The sequence below is a fragment of the Lissotriton vulgaris genome, chromosome 6 (assembly GCF_964263255.1).
Source record: "Lissotriton vulgaris chromosome 6, aLisVul1.2, whole genome shotgun sequence".
Classification (NCBI taxonomy): Eukaryota; Metazoa; Chordata; class Amphibia; order Caudata; family Salamandridae; genus Lissotriton; species Lissotriton vulgaris.
The window spans coordinates 308,948,910-308,967,312 of NC_141694.1; positions in this window are offsets into that span (position 1 = coordinate 308,948,910).

The window sequence follows — 18,403 nt, forward strand, 5'->3', positions numbered from 1 at the left end:
GTTGGAGAAATATTTCTGCAAAAGTAAACAAACTGAATTAATTGAATTTAGTGAAATTCTGTAGAGAATTAAATAGCGGTATATGTGGCATCTAGATCCAGCATTTATAGGAAATCGTCCTGATAGAAAATATTTAGGATTCGCTAAAGAACAACAGATTAGAGGAAGACCTTCTATCCCGTAGGGAGGAAAGAAAAAAATGTTGTTTTTCAAGAAAATAAACAATTATTTCAAAAAGGACAAAGCTGTTAAAACAAGAGAAAGGATTATTATTCCACCATCCAATATGCCCGCATCATACATGATGGTAGAAAGGGGCTACCACACTTGTTTGTGGTTAGAAAACTGGATAGAATATACCAAAAATGATGGCATATTAGCTTTTCCAGAACATGGTACATTTAATGGTAGAATATTGCGCAATTTGCGAACTCAGATGAATGAGTTAGATCCCAGACCAAGATTAACCCAATATGAAGCCCTAGAGGCGTGGGAGACAGAAGCTTTTGAGCAAGATAGATCTCGAGGCGATAGAAGTCTTAGTAGATTTTATCCCAGATTTCCAAAGGATACTCGAGCTAAGCAAATGAAAAGATGGAGACAGTCCATGTTAGTGGAAGGATTATATCCTGTATTGACCCTAGAAGAACCATCAGGAAGTTAAAGTATAGAGAAAACGAAAAATGTTATGACTAGTGGTGATTCGTATGATGATTATTTAGATGATTTGCTAATGAAAAATGTGCCACCTTACCAAGAAGAAACTCTCCATTTTTACAACCACCTTTAGTTTCGCAGATTATACATGAAACTTCATTGGAAAAAGTACTCCATGAAAGAGAGAAAGAAGCTCTAAACAAACAGCGTAGTGAATTTATTCAGAAAATTACTCAATTAAATACAAGTCCTGAGCCCTGACAATACCAGTAACAATATGTCTGGTAGTTCCTCTATATGGGGACAAGCAAACTCGTCCTAATTGGTTGATGATCAAGCAAGTGAGTGTGAGTCAGTAATTTCCTTGATGAATTTACCTATACGAGAACCAGTTTGTGACTCGATCAGGAAAATTATTCACGATGTTCAAAGGAAGTTCAGATTGAAACATCCTCAGGAACAAGAAATGCAACTGTAGTAAGCCCAGAAGAATTAGCTCGATGGACCCGAGACATAGAAAAGCCAAAATCACAACCTAAAGTTTTGGACATATTCAAATTAAGGGTAGAATTGGAAGAAATGGTAACTGGAAATGTGGGATTGGAAAGGTTAAATTCTTTTGATGAAAATGAATTACTGTTTATATGCAGAAGTATTACTCGAAATACTAAAATATACCATGAAAAGTTAATGAACTCGGCTTCTGAAATGGGAATTGACATTGGCAAATCAAAGGTATTACAGAAACCATATAGAGCTGAATTTTCAGAGAAGGATTTGTAAAACATGAATGTGTCAGGACGAAAATTGCAGATAAAGGAATTGTTATCGTTGTTGCAAAAATGGGGAGATCTAGAAAAACGGAAAGCTAGATGGACAAAGAAAAAGGAAGAGGCACAGGCAAATAAAACCACATCTGAGTATTTGCTAAAAGAAGCAGAAAAAGTCGAAAGATTGTGTCCGATGAGAGAAGTGCCAGGAGGAGGTTATGTACATGTCCCATGGTCCCGACAAGATATATTATCATTCACTATTGACTTCCCAAAGCTTAGAGAAAAACCTGTAGAATGGTATCGGCAGGTTGAAAGATTTGTGAAAGTGTCGAAAGTACTGTTAAAGGATTTAGTTTCAAATGTATTTTATTGAGCCAATAAGCATAGTAAAGCATCACATTACAAAGTACTTGTAACAGGTAAACCAATCGAAAATGACAGGCAGGCGTGTGTTCAGCACGCTGTGCGATATGGCAAAGAAGATGGCCTCCCGATGAGAGGGTTTTGATGCTCAGAAGTCAAATGGTAGGCAATATTAGCAAACAAGTTTGAACAAACAATGCCCACAAAACCCCTCCTCCCCCCCAGCCTACCTCCCGCCCTCCCTCCCTCACCAGTGTGCCGTATGTGGGAGATCCATTGTTCTCCGGTCAGAAAAGAGCTGCCATGATTACCCCTGAGGTTCCTGAGTTCCAGTAGTTGTGTCCGTAAGGCGCAGCAATCGGAGATATCTCGGGCAGGTAATTTGATTGAACTCCTTAGATAGGAGAGATATAAACGGCTGCCAAATCTTTTTAAATGTATCTGTAGTTTGTGTGAGGGTAGCTTGGATGTGTTCCATGCCCAGAGTGAACCAGAGTTTGTGTAGCCATCCTGTATGCGTGGGTTTGGTTGGCGATCCCCAGAGTGATAGAATATGTTGTGTAGCTGCCTGCATGGCAATGCCCATCTGGCGACCCCTGGGTAGATTTCAGGGGAAAAGTAAGTGCGTTTGGGAGTCCCAGGATGGCATATGCGGGAAATCTTGGAATTTCGGTGTCAAAGGTTGCATCTATATCATTCAAAACTGTGTCCCAGTAACTTCGAACCTCTCTACAGTCCCAGAGGATATGTGTCAAAGTGCCCTGTTCCCCGCATCCTCTCCAGCATAAGTCGCTGGATGGATTGCTGCTGTGAACTGGTGTAAGGTGCCAATATGTCGCTAATTTCACGGCTGTTTCCCTGCCCGCTGTGTTACGTGTGGTATGTGATGCCCTGTAGTATACCTGGCTCCATTCCTTAGGTGTTAGTGTCCTGCCCAGTTCAGCTTCTCACCTTTTCTGACCCGCTGTTTTGCTTAGCGCTAAGGGGGGTGTAAGCATTTTATATAAGTCCGATATTAGATGTTGATCAGTGTCTTTGGTCAGGAGCCACTTCTCAAAGGAGGTCAGTGGGCGTCCCATCAGGGTGACAATCGCAGGGTCAGTTAGCCAATTACGTAGTTGAAAATACTGAAAAAGGTGAGGGTCTGTGATATCATAGCCTTGCTTGATGTCTGAAAGGGTGAGAAAGCCTTGTGTGTCAAAGAGGTCCCCAGCGCACTTGCATGCGGTGCCCCGCCATTGTGTGAAGGCGCGAGGGTCGTTGCCCGGTGGAAATTCTGGGTTGTCTAAAATTGGGGTGAATGGAGAGGGAAATGTGGTCAGACCTCTTTTGACTGCTACCGTGTCCCAGACTTTAGTGACAGTGCGTGTTATAGGTGAGTTGGTGAGGTAAGTCGGTCGGTGTCTTCTGGGTAAAAAGGGAATTCCCCAGAAGGATCTTTGAGCCATGGCTCTGTCCTGAAAGAGCCACCTTTTCTCTGACTCGGGTCTATACCATTCCACCAGGTATCTGAGTTGTGCGGCCTGGAAGTATTGTAGTAGGTTGGGGATCCCCAGGCCCCCGTCATCCATACCCCTGTGGACCAATTGTTTATGTAGACGCGCCCGCTTACCCTCCCAGATAAAGTGATGTACTGCTGCCTGGAGATCCGAAATGGTGCCCCTCGGGGGAGCTACTGGGAGGGTCTGTAAGATATACAGGATTTTAGGCAGGGTCGACATTTTCACAGCTGCGACTCTACCCAGGAGGGTCAGAGGTTGTTTGGACCAGCGCGCTAGGTCCGCTCGGATCTGAGTGGTGAGGGACTTATAGTTGAGAGCAACTGTCGATTCTGTCGAAGAAGTAAGGGTAATCCCCAAGTATGGGAGTTCTGTGGTTATTTGAAGGTCACAGCCATAGGTGGAGGCCGGTGCGTGAGGGCGAGCGTTTCCCCCCAGCGGTAATATTAGGGATTTCCCTCTGTTGATCTTGAAGCCTGCGGCCGTGCCAAACGTGTCCAACTCCTCCAGGAAGGCGGGCACCGAGTGGTTAGGTCGGTCAAGAGCGACTATGATGTCGTCTTCATACAGGCTGATTGTATGTGGTTCTCCGCCGAAGGTGACACCATCAATGTCGGGGTTGTCTCGGATTTTCTGCGCCAAAGGTTCAATGTAGAGGGCAAACAGAAGGGGAGACAGGGGGCAGCCCTGTCTCGTCCCATGTTGAATGTCAAAGGGGTCAGAGCACACACCGCCCAGCCGGACCCGAGCTTGGGGATGGTGGTAACAGCTGGCGATCCAGGAACGAAAGCGGTCGCCAAGTCCGAAGCGTAGCAACACCTGCTGTAAGTATGTCCAGTCAACGCGGTCAAACGCTTTCTCCGCGTCTATGGCCACAAGCACAGCATCGGATTCCTGGAAGTGTGCCTTATCTATTAGATGCAGCATTCTTTTGGTGTTATCGCTGCATTGGCGATTGGGCACGAAGCCCGATTGGTCAGGTTCCAGGATTCCGGGTAGGAGCGGGCCCAGGCGTGCTGCTAGAACTCCGGTGAAGAGCTTTAGATCTAAGTTCAGCAAGGAGATCGGTCGGAATGCTGAGCAATGTGTCGGTTTCTTGCCCGGTTTGGGCAGGACGATCACTTCAGCTGCCAGCATATATGGGGGAATGGAGCCAGGTCCCTCAAAAGAGTTAAAAAGCCGGGTAAGGACGGGAGCCACTAGTTGGTAAAATGATTTGTAAAACCCCGCTGAAAAGCCATCCAGTCCGGGGGATTTCAGTGGGCGAAGTCTGGATATAGCCGCTGTTACCTCCTCTAGGCGGATGGGAGTGTCTAGCGCGTTCGCACTGGTCTGGGACAGCTCCATAATTGCCGCCGAGGACAGGTATGTTTCAATACCCCTGAGAGATAGCGCGTCTGCGCCGTATAGTGAGGCGTAGTAGGTTCGAAACGCGTTTGCGATCTGGGTTTCCTCGGTGAGGGTATTCCCAGAGCCATCCGTGAGGTCAGTGATTTTCGTGCGTTGGGATTTAGCTTTGAGGGCGCTGGCTAACAAGCGTCCTGTTCTGTTGCCTCCAACATAATATGTGTGTCGAAGGCGGAGCGCAGCGAATTCCGCCCTATCTATGTCAAGGGAAGCCAGTTGGGCCCTAGCAGCTTTCAATTGTCGCCATATCCATGGGGCGCCCGTGCGGCTGTGTACTCTCTCTAATTCGGCAACTTGGGTCGTGAGCTCGGACCTCTTCTCTTTCCGATCCTTAGCCTCTTTGGCAGCAATTGCAATCAATTCCCCGCGGACCACTGATTTTAAGGCTCCCCATAAGGCCGACAACGACACCTCCGGTGTGTTATTAATAGTCAGGTAGTCGACAATGCATTTATGTAGGCGTTCGCGGACTTCTGGTCACTGTAACATGGTTTCGCGGAGACACCATGCACCTCGGGGGCGGGCTGGTGGGGGGGCAGTGATAGTTAGCTCTATTGCGTCGTGGTCTGAAAGCGCTGCGGGCACGATGTTAATCTCAGCTAAGTTAGAGACCAACTCGGACGATCCTATGAAGTGGTCCAGCCTGGCGTAGGTATGGTGGACGTGGGAGTAGAAGGTGAATTGCGTTGCGTTCAGGTGCGCGGTGCGCCATAGGTCTACCAGGCCTCTACCTCGCAGCCACTCCGCCCCTGCCTCAGTGATAGCGCCGGTGTCCCCATAGCGGTGTCTCGACCTGTCTTTGCTGGTGTCCATGACTAAATTAAGGTCCCCTCCGATGAGTAAAAGTGTGTTGGATGACTGAAGAGATTCAGAGAGTGCGCCTTTCAGAAAGGCTTCCTGTCCTTTCTTGGGAGCGTAAACTGACCCTCTTGTAAGGCTCATGCTTCCAAGCTGGAAGGTGTGCGCGAGAAGACAGCCCCTAACCTCACCCGCCTTGACCCCTATCTTCCCGCTAAAGTGTCTAGACACTAAGATGGCCACCCCGGCTTTCTTTGTGGGAAGGGAAGAAAAGAATTGTTGGGGAAAGGCGCGTGAGCGCATCCTGTGCCAGTCCATGGGCAAAAGGTGGGTCTCCTGAAGCAAACAGAGGTCGGCCCCGGAGTTTTCCAAATAAGAGATTATCGTCCTTCTTTTAATGGGGTTGTTCAGGCCTTTGACGTTTAGTGTCAATAACTTCAGTTTGGGGCTAGCCATTGTTATAAAATAGGAGTCGGACAGCGTCCAGTACAGCAGTGTCACTCAACTCAGCAGTTGGGGAGTAGGTTGGACAGAGCGAGAGGAGCTCCGACCACTGCGTGTCACATAGAGAGTGTTTGTGTGTTCTCGGCATGACTGTGCACAACTGTAGAAACACCCGTAGGGTGAGGTGTAGCACTGAGGTACGGATATACGACGCGGCTGTTCTATTAGTATCAATTCCCCCCCGGCACAGTGGTTCCCACCCCAACTCCCACCCCAACTGTACCCCCAAAACACCCCATGTACTCACGGTCAAACTCCATGAAGTAAAATTTCTGCCAACAATCCCCACCCCCCTCCCACTCCCCAGGCCCCAACACCCAAATGTGAATAGGTATAGTCCCAGTCCTGTTAGTCCGCACAGGGCTGTGGTAAAGGTCTTCGTCACCCAGAGGAAGAGGTCTCCTTGGCCACCTCCGCCACCGCCGTCGCTCGCTCCTGCGTGATGATAGAGGCATCCGGCTTCAGGTGGTGCGAGGGTGACCGCCTGCGGTTCACCCACGCACTGGTTACAAGCCGCCTGGACTACGGAAACACCCTATACGCCGGTACCACCGCAAAACTTCAGAAAAAACTCCAACGCATCCAGAACGCATCAGCCAGACTCATACTAGACATCCCGCGTAAAGACCACATTTCTGGTCACCTGAAAAACCTCCACTGGCTCCCCGTCAATAAGAGGATATCATTCCACCTCCTAACCCACGCACACAAAGCACTTTACGAACTTAGACCCGAATGCCTCAACACACGACTTTCCTTCTACACCCCCTCCCGCCAGCTACGATCTTCTAACCAAGCTCTTGCTGCTGTTCCTCGCATCAACAAAACCACCATGGGAGGAAGATCCTTCGCCTCACTCAGAACCACCTAGCATTCAGAAAGCAACTTAAAACCTGGATATTCGACAAGTAATTCCCCACCCTTCTTCAAGCGCCTTGAGACCCTCTGGGTATGTAGCGCGCTATATAAATTAATTGACTTGACTTGACTTCAGAAGGCCTCTGAGACGAGCTAGGAGTGGGTTCGTCAACGTCATGCTCAAGGCCTAGGAGGGTGCAAGTGTCTTTGAGCGAGCGCAGCTGGTGGAACTTCCCGTTCCATTTGAATATTAGTCTAAACGGGTGGCCCCAGGAATACGGAGTTTCATGTTGCCTTAGGAAGTCCGTTGCCTTCCGGAATTCTTTGCGTTTTTGCAGGGTAATGGCCGACAGGTCCTGATACAAGGCTATAGAGTTACCTTGGAATTGAAGAGGTTGGGCCCGCCGTGCTTCTCGGAGGATCCGCTCCTTCAGCGGAAAGTCGGGTAGAAAGGCCAATATGTCTGGTGGCGGAGCGGAGGAGCGTCTAGGCAACCCAACTCTGTGTGCCCTGTCGATGCGTATCTCAAAGTCTGCTGGTTCTCCCAAAACGGACCTGAATAAGGTTTGCAGGTAACCAGTGACATCAGACCCCTCCGTTTTCTGAGGAACTCCCCGGACCCATATGTTGTTCCGACGGGAGCGGTTCTCAAGATCTTCTGCATGGGCTTGGAGGTCCATCTGCTGGTCAGTGAGTCACACTATTTCTTGCTGGAGGTGCGTTATTTCCATGCTCCTGGTCTGATCCGCTTCCTCGACTGCTACCACTCCTTTCCCAAGGCCCTCCACGTCTCGTCCAAGTTCTCGGACCTTGCCCGCCACCTCCTGCTTTAAGGACCTGAAGTCGTCCCTAAGGGAATTGAATAGTGTCTCCAAGAAAGTTCTAGTGATGGGCGACTGGTCATCTGCCGGCGCTGGCGTTAATTTCGCGGCCGACGGGGAGGGTGGGTCCTTGCTAGGTTTCGGCTGGGTTTTGGCCAAGAGTTCTGGAAGCGTCTGCGACCCCTTCTTCAATCGCTGTCCCGCCATGTTGTATCTGGGGCCCCAGCGGCTTGTGAGCTCGTCAGTTGGGGTGTCGGGGTGCGGCTACTTGAGAGCAATGGTAAGACTGGTGATCCCGGGGGGGCCGTCACTTCTCTGTCTCTGGCAACCCGGCTCGCGGATGGCGTGGTAGTGTCCCCCCTGCAATGATCGGTGGGGTGGGCGCTCAGAAGTCCGCTTCAGGGAGCAGCCCAGTAGCGGACCAATGTGGAAAGCGGGCAGTGGTGGCGTGCACTAGCGGGTATGGTCGCCGAGTCTCGTGGCAACGCTGGGCGGCAAGAGTCTAGTTTAGGTGCAGGCGCGCCCTTTCCGTTGTAATTAAGGCGCAGTCTGTAGGCCTCAGGGGTCCCCAACGCCGGAGGCTCGATTTTGCCCCCCGAATTTCGTGGCGAAGCCCACCTCAGCCCTCCTCACTTGGGTGTGACTGCTCCATGTGATGGCTCAGGGGTGGTTTCTCTTCACAGCCGTGGTCCCGCGGCGCCCCGCGGATCCGCTGGGCTGTCTCCGATCAGTCCCTCAGGCAGGCCCGGTTCTCCAGCACCACCCAGACCAGTGGAGTGCAGCCTTGGTGTGTTCCGCTGACCCTGGCGACGCTGCTTGGCTGGCGGGGCCTCCTGCGTCCGCTCTGGTGATGTCGGTGAAGCCGCCACTCTGCCGGACTCTGTCCGGGCCCGCCTCAGCCCTGCAGGGTCTGTCCGCTAGGCAGCGCCGGAAGGCCCAAAGCCAGGGGGTCGATTTCTGTGGTACCCGGCCGGCTCGCACCACACTGCCGGCCAGGCCGCGGGAGCGGAGGCGCACACCAACCTGGATCGCCGAGTCTGCGGTTGTGTCGGGGCTTCTCAGGTGGGCGCTCCGATTAGCTGCAGGATCCCCCCAGGGCCGGGGATAGTGAGCGCGCCGACTCTCACAGGGCCGGGGCGGCCGCCATTACGCGGCTGCAGTCCGCAGTCCTCAGCGCCCCCGGTCTCACGCTTGGCCCAGATGTTGGCAATCGGGGCTCCGGAGGTCTCAGTGGATTGCTGGCAACGAAGTCCGCGGTTGTTTAAGCCACAGGGATATCTGGCTACGCAATGGGGTGTTATCAGGCGGGATCGGGCAGGGAGCCTCCGGGACCTGCGACCGATCACGCCGCCATCTTGGCCACACCCCCCTGTTAAAGGATTTAGATGGGTTGTTTGACATTGTTGTTCCAGCTGATTTGTGGACCAAGTGTAAAATTACAGTAGATTGGCCAAATGATGAATACCCTAGAGATCCTAAAACAGGAGCCCCGTCAGAAGATGTAATGAAGAAATATAATGAGGTGATAACTTACTTAAAGGGAAAGATTCCTCTGTAAGAAACCGATTGGACTAAAATAGACAGAACCACCCAAAATAAAGATGAATCTGTACATGCATATTATGAGCGTCTATTGCAAGTGTTTAAACAGTACAGTGGTTTATAAAACATTGATAAAAAGGACATGACACATTTTATTTATCGTTTTGTGTCTGGACTAAAACCAAAGATCTCCCAGACGATTAAAGAACATAAACTGTGTTGGCAAGCAAAGCCTGTTGACGAAATTTTCAAGTATGCAAAATATTGTGAGGAAGAAATTGATAATAAATTAAAGAAATTAGAACTAAAGGTAATGTGGGCTTAAGTAAAAATAGCAGAACAACAGGAACTTCAGTTAAGTCAGCAAGCAAATAATCAGAAAAGAGAGGAAGGCCTAGGTGAAGGAAGTGGGGGCAAACCCAGAGGAGAAATGAGTAAAGAAGAGGCAAAGAAAAAGTTTCCCTATCATGGGTGCGGAAAATTGGGGCATTAGAGAAATGAATGTAAATTAATACAGAATAATAATGTTCAAAATCAAAATTTAAATCCACAGATGCAGAATGAGGTGTCAGTGAGACAACCGCAACAGGTAATACAGAATCTGTTACCTCAAGCCCCTATGCCAGATTTTGTGAGTCAACCCAAATACAGTGTGGACACCGGATTTCGGGAGGGAAGTGGTAAGAAAAATACGGTAACACAACAGTTTCTTTTACAGGACACATTCTTTGAAACTGAGGATTATTGACGGTGCCTGAGAGAGGGGGAAGAAGGTTGCGTACTTGGCGCATCCTTACCGATAGATCAGTCAGGTCCTTACATTGAGGGAAAAGTGGAGGGAAATGATGTTACCTTTTGTTGGACACTGGTGCTACCTGTTCTACTGTGAGAACAGCAGACATCCCAAACCTACCCCACTCGGGAGAAGTGATCCAAGTAGTGGGCGTTTCTAATAAACTAATTAGGACCCCTGTCACAAAACCAATGGAAGTCTGTATCGGCAATTTTAAAGAAATGCAATCAATCAATCAGAGTACTTGTAAAACTTGCTACTTACCCGTGAGGGTCTCAAGGCGCTGAGGGGAGGGGGTGCCTCTATTGCTCAAAGAGCTAGGTCTTGAGGAGTCTTCTGAAGGCGAGTAGGTCTTGGGTCTGCCGTAGGTGGGTAGGGAGGGTGTTCCAGGTCTTGGGGGCGAGGTAGGAGAAGGATCTGCCGCCGGAGGTTGTTCGTTGGATGCGGGGAACAGCGGTGAGGGCGAGGCTGGTGGAGTGGAGCTGGCGGGTGAGGGTGTAGAAGCTGAGTCTGCTGTTCAGGTAGGCTGGTCCGGCGTTGTGCTTTGTGTGCATGGGTGAGGAGCTGGAAGGTGATCCTCTTGTCGACAGGGAGCCAGTGTAGGTCTCTCAGGTGGGGGGTGATGTGGCTGCGGCGGGGGACGTTGACGATCAGTCGGGCGGAGGCGTTTTGGATGCGTTGTAGTCGTCGTAGGTGTTTGGCTGGGATTCCTGCATAGAGTGCGTTGCCGTAGTCCAGTCTGCTGCTGACGAGTGCCTGTGTCACCGTTCTTCTTGTTTCGGTTGGGATCCATTTGTAGATCCTGCGGAGCATGCAGAGGGTGTTGTAGCAGGAGAAGGAGACGGCGTTGACCTGTATAAACATGGAGAGGGAGGAGTCGAGGATGAATCCTAGGTTGCGTGCATGGTCGGTGGGTATCTGTGCTGTTCCCAGTGTGGTCGGCCACCAGGAGTCGTCCCAGGCTGAGGGGGTGGGTCCGAGGATGAGTACCTCCGTCTTGTCCGAGTTTAGCTTCAGATGGCTGTTCCTCATCCTGTCGGCGACGGCCTTCATTCCCTCGTGGAGGTTGGTTCTGGCGGTGTGCGGGTCCTTGGTGAGGGAGAGGATGAGCTGGGTGTCGTCAGCGTAGGAGATGATATTGAGGTCGTGTTGGTGGGCCACTTGTGCGAGGGGGGCCATGTAGACATTGAACAGCGTTGGGCTGAGGGATGCGCCCTGGGGGATGCTGCAGATGATGTTGGTGGCCTCGGATCGGAAGGGCGGGAGGCGGACGCTCTGGGTTCTGCCAGAGAGGAAGGACGTGGTCCAGTCAAGGGCCTTCTCATGGATTCCGGCTTCTAGGAGGCGTGTCTTTAGAGTGCGATGGCAGACCGTGTCGAAGGAGGCTGACAGGTCCAGGAGGATGAGGGCTGATGTTTCGCCATTGTCTAGTTGGCGCCTGATGTCGTCTGTGGCGGAGATGAGGGCTGTTTCGGTGCTGTGGTTTCGTCTGAACCTGGTCTGGGTCAGGTCCAAGATTTTGTTGTCTTCCAAGTGGCGGGCCAGATGCATGTTGACGATTTTCTCGATGACCTTCACCGGGAACGGGAGCAGGGAGATGGGCAAGAAGTTCTTGAGGTCCTTGGGGTCCGCCTCGGGCTTCTTGAGGAGGGCTTTGATTTAGGCGAGTTTCCAGCTTTACGGAAACAAATTTGTAGTGTGCGATTCTAGCCCTGTAAACTTGTTAGGAAGGGATCTACTGTGCAAAATGAACTGCACAATTTTTTGCACACCAAATGGTGCTGAAATTCAGACTCCAGATGAAGACGAACTGTATAAAATTATGCTAGCCAGACAAGAAACCGAAGTTAAAAAGATGTACTTAGAAGATTTACCAGGAGAATTAAAAACCTTTGTGAATCCTGATGTGTGGGATTTTTCAGGAAAAGAAGTAGGTTTAATGGCAGATGTCGATCCCATAAAAGTGACAATGAAAGAAGGTGCAGTTTACCCAAATATTTGACAGTACAAAATGAGTCCCGAAATAAAAGCAGATGTTGCAAAAGAAATAGAGCATTTGGTTGAACAAGGCATTCTAGAAGAAATAATAAGCAGTCCTTACAATTCACCCATAATTGGCATAAAGAAACCAAATGGAAAGTATAGGGTGGTCCAAGACCTCTGAAAAATTAATAAAATTGCTGTCCCATGTTGCTCAGTAGTACCGAATCCAGCAGTGATTCTGTATCAAATACCATGGGGAGCAGGATGGTTCACTGAAATTGATTTTTGCCATGCCTTCTTTTCCATCGCACTGCATCCAGACAGCAAGTTTTTAATTTTGTTCAAATTTGACGAGCATGTTTACGTTTGGAATCGTGTTCCACAAGGGTACACTGAAAGTCCATCCATCTTTAATCAGATTTTGAAAAGGTGTCTTGAATCACTGGTGCTGCTCGGACAATCAGTCCTGGTGCAGTATATCGATGACCTATTATTGGCATCGAGAACCCGAAATGACTGTGTGATTGATTCCATTGCATTATTGAACCATTTAGCAAAAGGTGAACTTAAAGTGTCTCCAGAAAAATTGCAATATTGTACAACCTCAGTCAAGTATCTGGGACAACAGATAGGAAGAGGGGTCAGAAGAGTGACATCTGAAATAATCCAAATAATTCAAAACATGAAATTACCCCAAACTCAGAAAGAAATCAAAATGTTTCTCGGAGTTGTAGGTTACTGCAGGCAGTGGATTGTGGGATTTGCAGTGCTAGCAAAACCATTGATTCAAATGACAAAGAAACGAGCAAAAGAGCCAGTTGAATGAGATGATGAAAGCATGACTGCTTTCCTAAAATTACGTAACAGTCTGTGTGAAGCTCCAGCATTAGGAATGCATGATTACTCAAATGAGTTTGCACTATTTTGTGACACAAGAGACAATTGTGCTCTCTCAGTTTTAACCTGGACCCATGGATTAATGCGACAACCTGTGGCATATTTTTCTGCCACATTAGACCCAGTGGCATCAGCACTGCCAGGTTGTCTGAAAGCGGTAGCTGCAACTTGTATGAGTCTTGAGCAAAGTGAATCCATTATCATGGGACACTCTGTAACAGTGTATGTCCTACATTCAGTCGTGATTCTGTTTACCAGAACACGTACTCAGCATTTAACTCCTAGTCGGATGACTAAATATGAAAGAATTATCATTGGTTCGGAGAACGTGACAATAGTGAGGTGCACTATTCTAAATCCAGCCACCTTATTGCCAGATTCCCACTTTGAGGACGTAAGAGAGGAAATCGAACATGATTGTATCAACCTCACTGAATTCAGTACTAAACCTCGCGCAGATATACAGGAAGAACCTTTAAAAGACCTAGAACATGAGCTGTTTGTAGATGGCTCCTGTATGCGCCATGAGGAAGGAGGACTAAGCTCTGCTTATGCTGTGTGCACATTATCTGGTATAGTCAAGCATCCTATTTACCAGGAGTCAAGTTTGGACAAGTAGCCAAATTGATTGCTTTAATAAAAGCGTGCAAAATTGGGAAAAATTGGAGAGAAACCATTTACACTGATAGCCAGTATGGTTACGGGGTTGTGCATGACTTTGGCCAGCTATGGATGCAAAGGGAGTTCATGACTTCTTCAGGAACCCCTATTAAAAATGGACAATTTGTAAAAGAATTACTTGAAGCAATTCAATTGCCAAAAGAATTGGCCGTGGTCAAGTGCGCTGCTCAGCAATCTGGAAATGACAAAGTGACAGCTGGTAACCGATATGCTGACCAAGTGGCCCAGCATTGTGCCAGATATTAAATGGCAGTAAATAAGAAAATCAAGCATGTGGAAACAGCTGCCCACTTATGCTATTGAGAGGAGTGAATACATGGGAGGAAGTGAACGATTTACAAGGTGAAGCAGAGCCAAAAGAAAAGGAAGACTGGCAGAAAATAGGATGTCAGATGAGACCTGAAGATTGTGTGATAGTTTACCTAGATGGGAGAACAGTGTTACCTGACTGTATGCTTGCACCAATGGCTAGGATGTACCATGAGGACACACACATAGGTCGAAATGGAATGATCCGACAGTTCAGACAGGATTGGTTCAATGCAAAGTTCAGGAACATAGCAGGGAGTCTTTGCCAGAGATGCTTAACATGTCAGCGAATGAACACTGGTAAGAAAACTGTAGTTTGTCCCTGGAAAATTGGGAAAGCAAAAGGCACATTTATTAGACTCCAAATTGACTTCATTCAGTTACCTGCTTGTCGAGGATTAAAGTATGTCTTGGTCATTGTCTGCCTATTTTCAAAATGGGTGCAAGCATACCCTACCCATAGGAATGACAACTTAACTGTAGCCAAACTCTTTTTAAGGGAGTTCATATGCAGTTCGGTTTTCAGTAACGATTGAGTCAGATCGAGGGAAACACTTTAATAATTAAATTATTAGTCTAATCTGTGAATCATTCAAAATTGAACAAAAGCTGTACTGTGCATACCGCCCAGAGGCTTCTGGAGTGGTAAAACAATTGAATGGCACAATTAAAGCAAGATTGGGAAAGAAGCGTGAATCTATCCAATTAGAATGGCCTGATGCTTTACCTCTTGTCCTGATGGGACTCAGAAGCATTCCGGACTAGAAAACAGGCTTGAGTCCCCATGAAATACACATGGGAAGGGCAATGAGGCAAGCATGTGTGCCATGACATCAGCTGTTAACTATATCTGATGATTTAGTGTTGGAAAGAGTAGGCTAACCAAGTGCATTCTATCTCTCACCAGGGTGGGGAAGACGCCAGACATTCAACTCCTTTCAAAAAACAAGGGGACCCAATGAGTTCCTAGGACCTTGGGCAATCAACTATTAAGGAGAACAACGGTCCTTAGGGTTAGAATTTTCAAATTCAAATGAGAATATAGACTCTAATCAGTACTATATCAGTCAATTTTTCAGTACCCAGCCGGGCCTGAAATTTTATTCAAATATTATCATAGATAAAAAGACCACTAGAGGGGTCTAATTCGGAAACTGATAGGGTACAAGCCTGTACCTATCCAGAACACACTCGAACAGAGTTCGGGGGTGGAAAAGGTAAGAAAAGAAGTAAAGAAGTAAAGAATATCAGGCAAAAAGGAAAAGGGGAGCCAACTGTCCCTTGCATCATTAGCACATTTTGCAAAGCAAGCTCAGACAGACAATTTCTGTAACAAATATTAACACAATGGCAAGGTTACAGAATTGTGAGAGTGTCAACGGCGTTTCGATCCCTGGCTCCTAGTGAACTGGGATCATCATCAGGACTTTAAAATGTATTGCCTGTTTGTACCTTTTGTGAAAACCTCTCAGAACGAGGTATGCTCCGCTCCTGTGGATCAGGGCACGGTGGTTTGGGTTGGAAGGAGGGCTGGTGCCTCGGGTTCCTGTTGCGAAGACTTATAACTAATACTGTTATCCCGTTTTCAATGATTCATCCGGGAAAGAGGAATAAGGTATATCCAACGCCACACGATGGTGGGTACTCAAGCGATTTCAAGGATCCGCGTTGAGTCGGCGCTGTGCCATTGAACCCGCCGGTTGAATCCTGCTCGTATCGTGAGCAAGACAGCACTGTTTATGCACTCAAGACCTTGAAATCGCTTGAGTACCCACCATCGTGTGGCGTTGGATATACCTTATTCCTCTTTCCCGGATGAATCATTGAAAACGGGATAACAGTATTACTTATAAGTCTTCGCAACAGGAACGCCGTCGACACTCTCACAATTCTGTAACCTGTCGACGGCGTTTCGATCCCTGGCTCCTAGTGAACTGGGATCATCATCAGGACTTTAAAATGTATTGCCTGTTTGTACCTTTTGTGAAAACCTCTCAGAACGAGGTATGCTCCGCTCCTGTGGATCAGGGCACGGTGGTTTGAGTTGGAAGGAGGGCTGGTGCCTCGGGTTCCTGTTGCGAAGACTTATAAGTAATACTGTTATCCCGTTTTCAATGATTCATCCGGGAAAGAGGAATAAGGTATATCCAACGCCACACGATGGTGGGTACTCAAGCGATTTCAAGGTCTTGAGTGCATAGACAGTGCTGTCTTGCTCACGATACGAGCAGGATTCAACCGGCGGGTTCAATGGCACAGCGCCGACTCAACGCGGATCCTTGAAATCGCTTGAGTACCCACCATCGTGTGGCGTTGGATATACCTTATTCCTCTTTCCCGGATGAATCATTGAAAACGGGATAACAGTATTAGTTATAAGTCTTCGCAACAGGAACCCGAGGCACCAGCCCTCCTTCCAACCCAAACCACCGTGCCCTGATCCACAGGAGCGGAGCATACCTCGTTCTGAGAGGTTTTCACAAAAGGTACAAACAGGCAATACATTTTAAAGTCCTGATGATGATCCCAGTTCACTAGGAGCCAGGGATCGAAACGCCGTTGACACTCTCACAATTCTGTAACCTTGCCATTGTGTTAATATTTGTTACAGAAATTGTCTGTCTGAGCTTGCTTTGCAAAATGTGCTAATGATGCAAGGGACAGTTGGCTCCCCTTTTCCTTTTTGCCTGATATTCTTTACTTCTTTACTTCTTTTCTTACCTTTTCCACCCCCGAACTCTGTTCGAGTGTGTTCTGGATAGGTACAGGCTTGTACCCTATCAGTTTCCGAATTAGACTCCTCTAGTGGTCTTTTTATCTATGATAATATTTGAATAAAATTTCAGGCCCGGCTGGGTATTGAAAAATTGACTGATATAGTACTGATTAGAGTCTATATTCTCATTTGAATTTGAAAATTCTAACCCTAAGGACCGTTGTTCTCCTTAATAGACATTCAACTCCAGCACATGATTTGAACCCTGGGGATTGGGTAGTGATGAAAAAATCACACCCAGGAATCTTGCCTAGCACCAAGGTGGGGAGAGCCACATCAAGTGATACTGGTCACCACCACAGCTGTAAAGTGCAAGGGAATCACCAACTGAATCCATGCAAATCACACCAAAAGGGTAACAGGACCTGACGAAGTTGAGGCTGAAGGTTATGCAGCTGAAGGGTCTCAAGAAGTTGATCCTGAAGTGTCAAGGTTACAAGCACCCTTACCTGTAGGTCACTTGTAGATGGATATCGCAGAGACGTTATGGACCAACTTCCCCAAATTCTAGGCAACTCCTAGTGATTTTATAAACACTGAGGTAATCAAATAGAAATCAGGGAGGAAGGCCGGATCGTGGACGCTACCTGTTTCCTTGGATGTCGACCTGCGAGGCAACAAAGAAAGCTTTTGTAACAACCACTCTTATTTTACTATCCTAAATCATTTGCCCTACTGGTCTTTTTTACAAAGGCTTTTTAACTACCATTAAGAAAGAGCCTACCTGCGACTGATAAGTTCTAGGCGTCGCGTCCGTGTTGTCGTCGTGAAGGGTTGAAGCTGAACAGACTTGTTGTGATGAGGTATTGTCATCTAGTAATTGAGTCAATCCTAAAACGAGGGCAAGTATAAAAGAATAAGTTACTTCTTTTCTTATGTTTGTTTTAACACCTTAAACTGCTCCTAACTTCACACATGACACTTACTCTGTGCTTCTAGTTGTGCCGTTCTTCTCCTTCACTTCTCTAAGATAAATAAACTATTCTAAACAAGAGATAAAAGTTTGCCAACAACATACATTGAATTCTATTTTTCCCAAAGTTCGCTTTGATACTTCTCAAAGCCTTTTTGCATTTACTATCTTGTTACAGCAGATACAATTTCAAAGTATTGTCCAGGTAAGTTTTTTCAAGTTCTGTAAGTCTCTTGCTGCTTGCTTGCGGTGGGCGCCTGGTGCTACAAACAAAAGAAAGTTCACTTAGCTTTAAAAGGTTTGTTCTTCTTTTGCAGGTTCGTGTGCGCGATGCGCGATGGCAGGATGAAGACCTTCAAGCTTTCGAGGGCGTTGGATGTCGTCTTCGGAACTCCAGGACTCTCCAGGACGATCCTCCGAAGGGCGGTGGCAGAAGGCAAAGCGCTGAGCAACGTTGGGTGTGGCCTTTTATGGCTGAGCCACACCCAAGGATCAATGACGCATCGCGCACCTTTTCCCAGCGTGCGCGAGCTTCTCTAGAAGATTCTCCCGCCCGTCTGTGCCCTCACAAGCTCAATCGCCTGCCAGCACCTCCGGAACTCACATTCCGAATCAAACCTCACCAGACCTATTCTGCGCTCCTCTCATTGGCAAGCAACAGCACCATGGCAAAACCCAAAAAGTGATGTGAAGGAAATATCATGCGCAAAACATTATTCTCGTAAATGCATAAATGACCAACGAAGTTATACAAAAGAATAACACAGTCACATATACATTATCACACATAATACTCTGGAGTGCTGGTAGCACGGGACAGGGGTGGGTT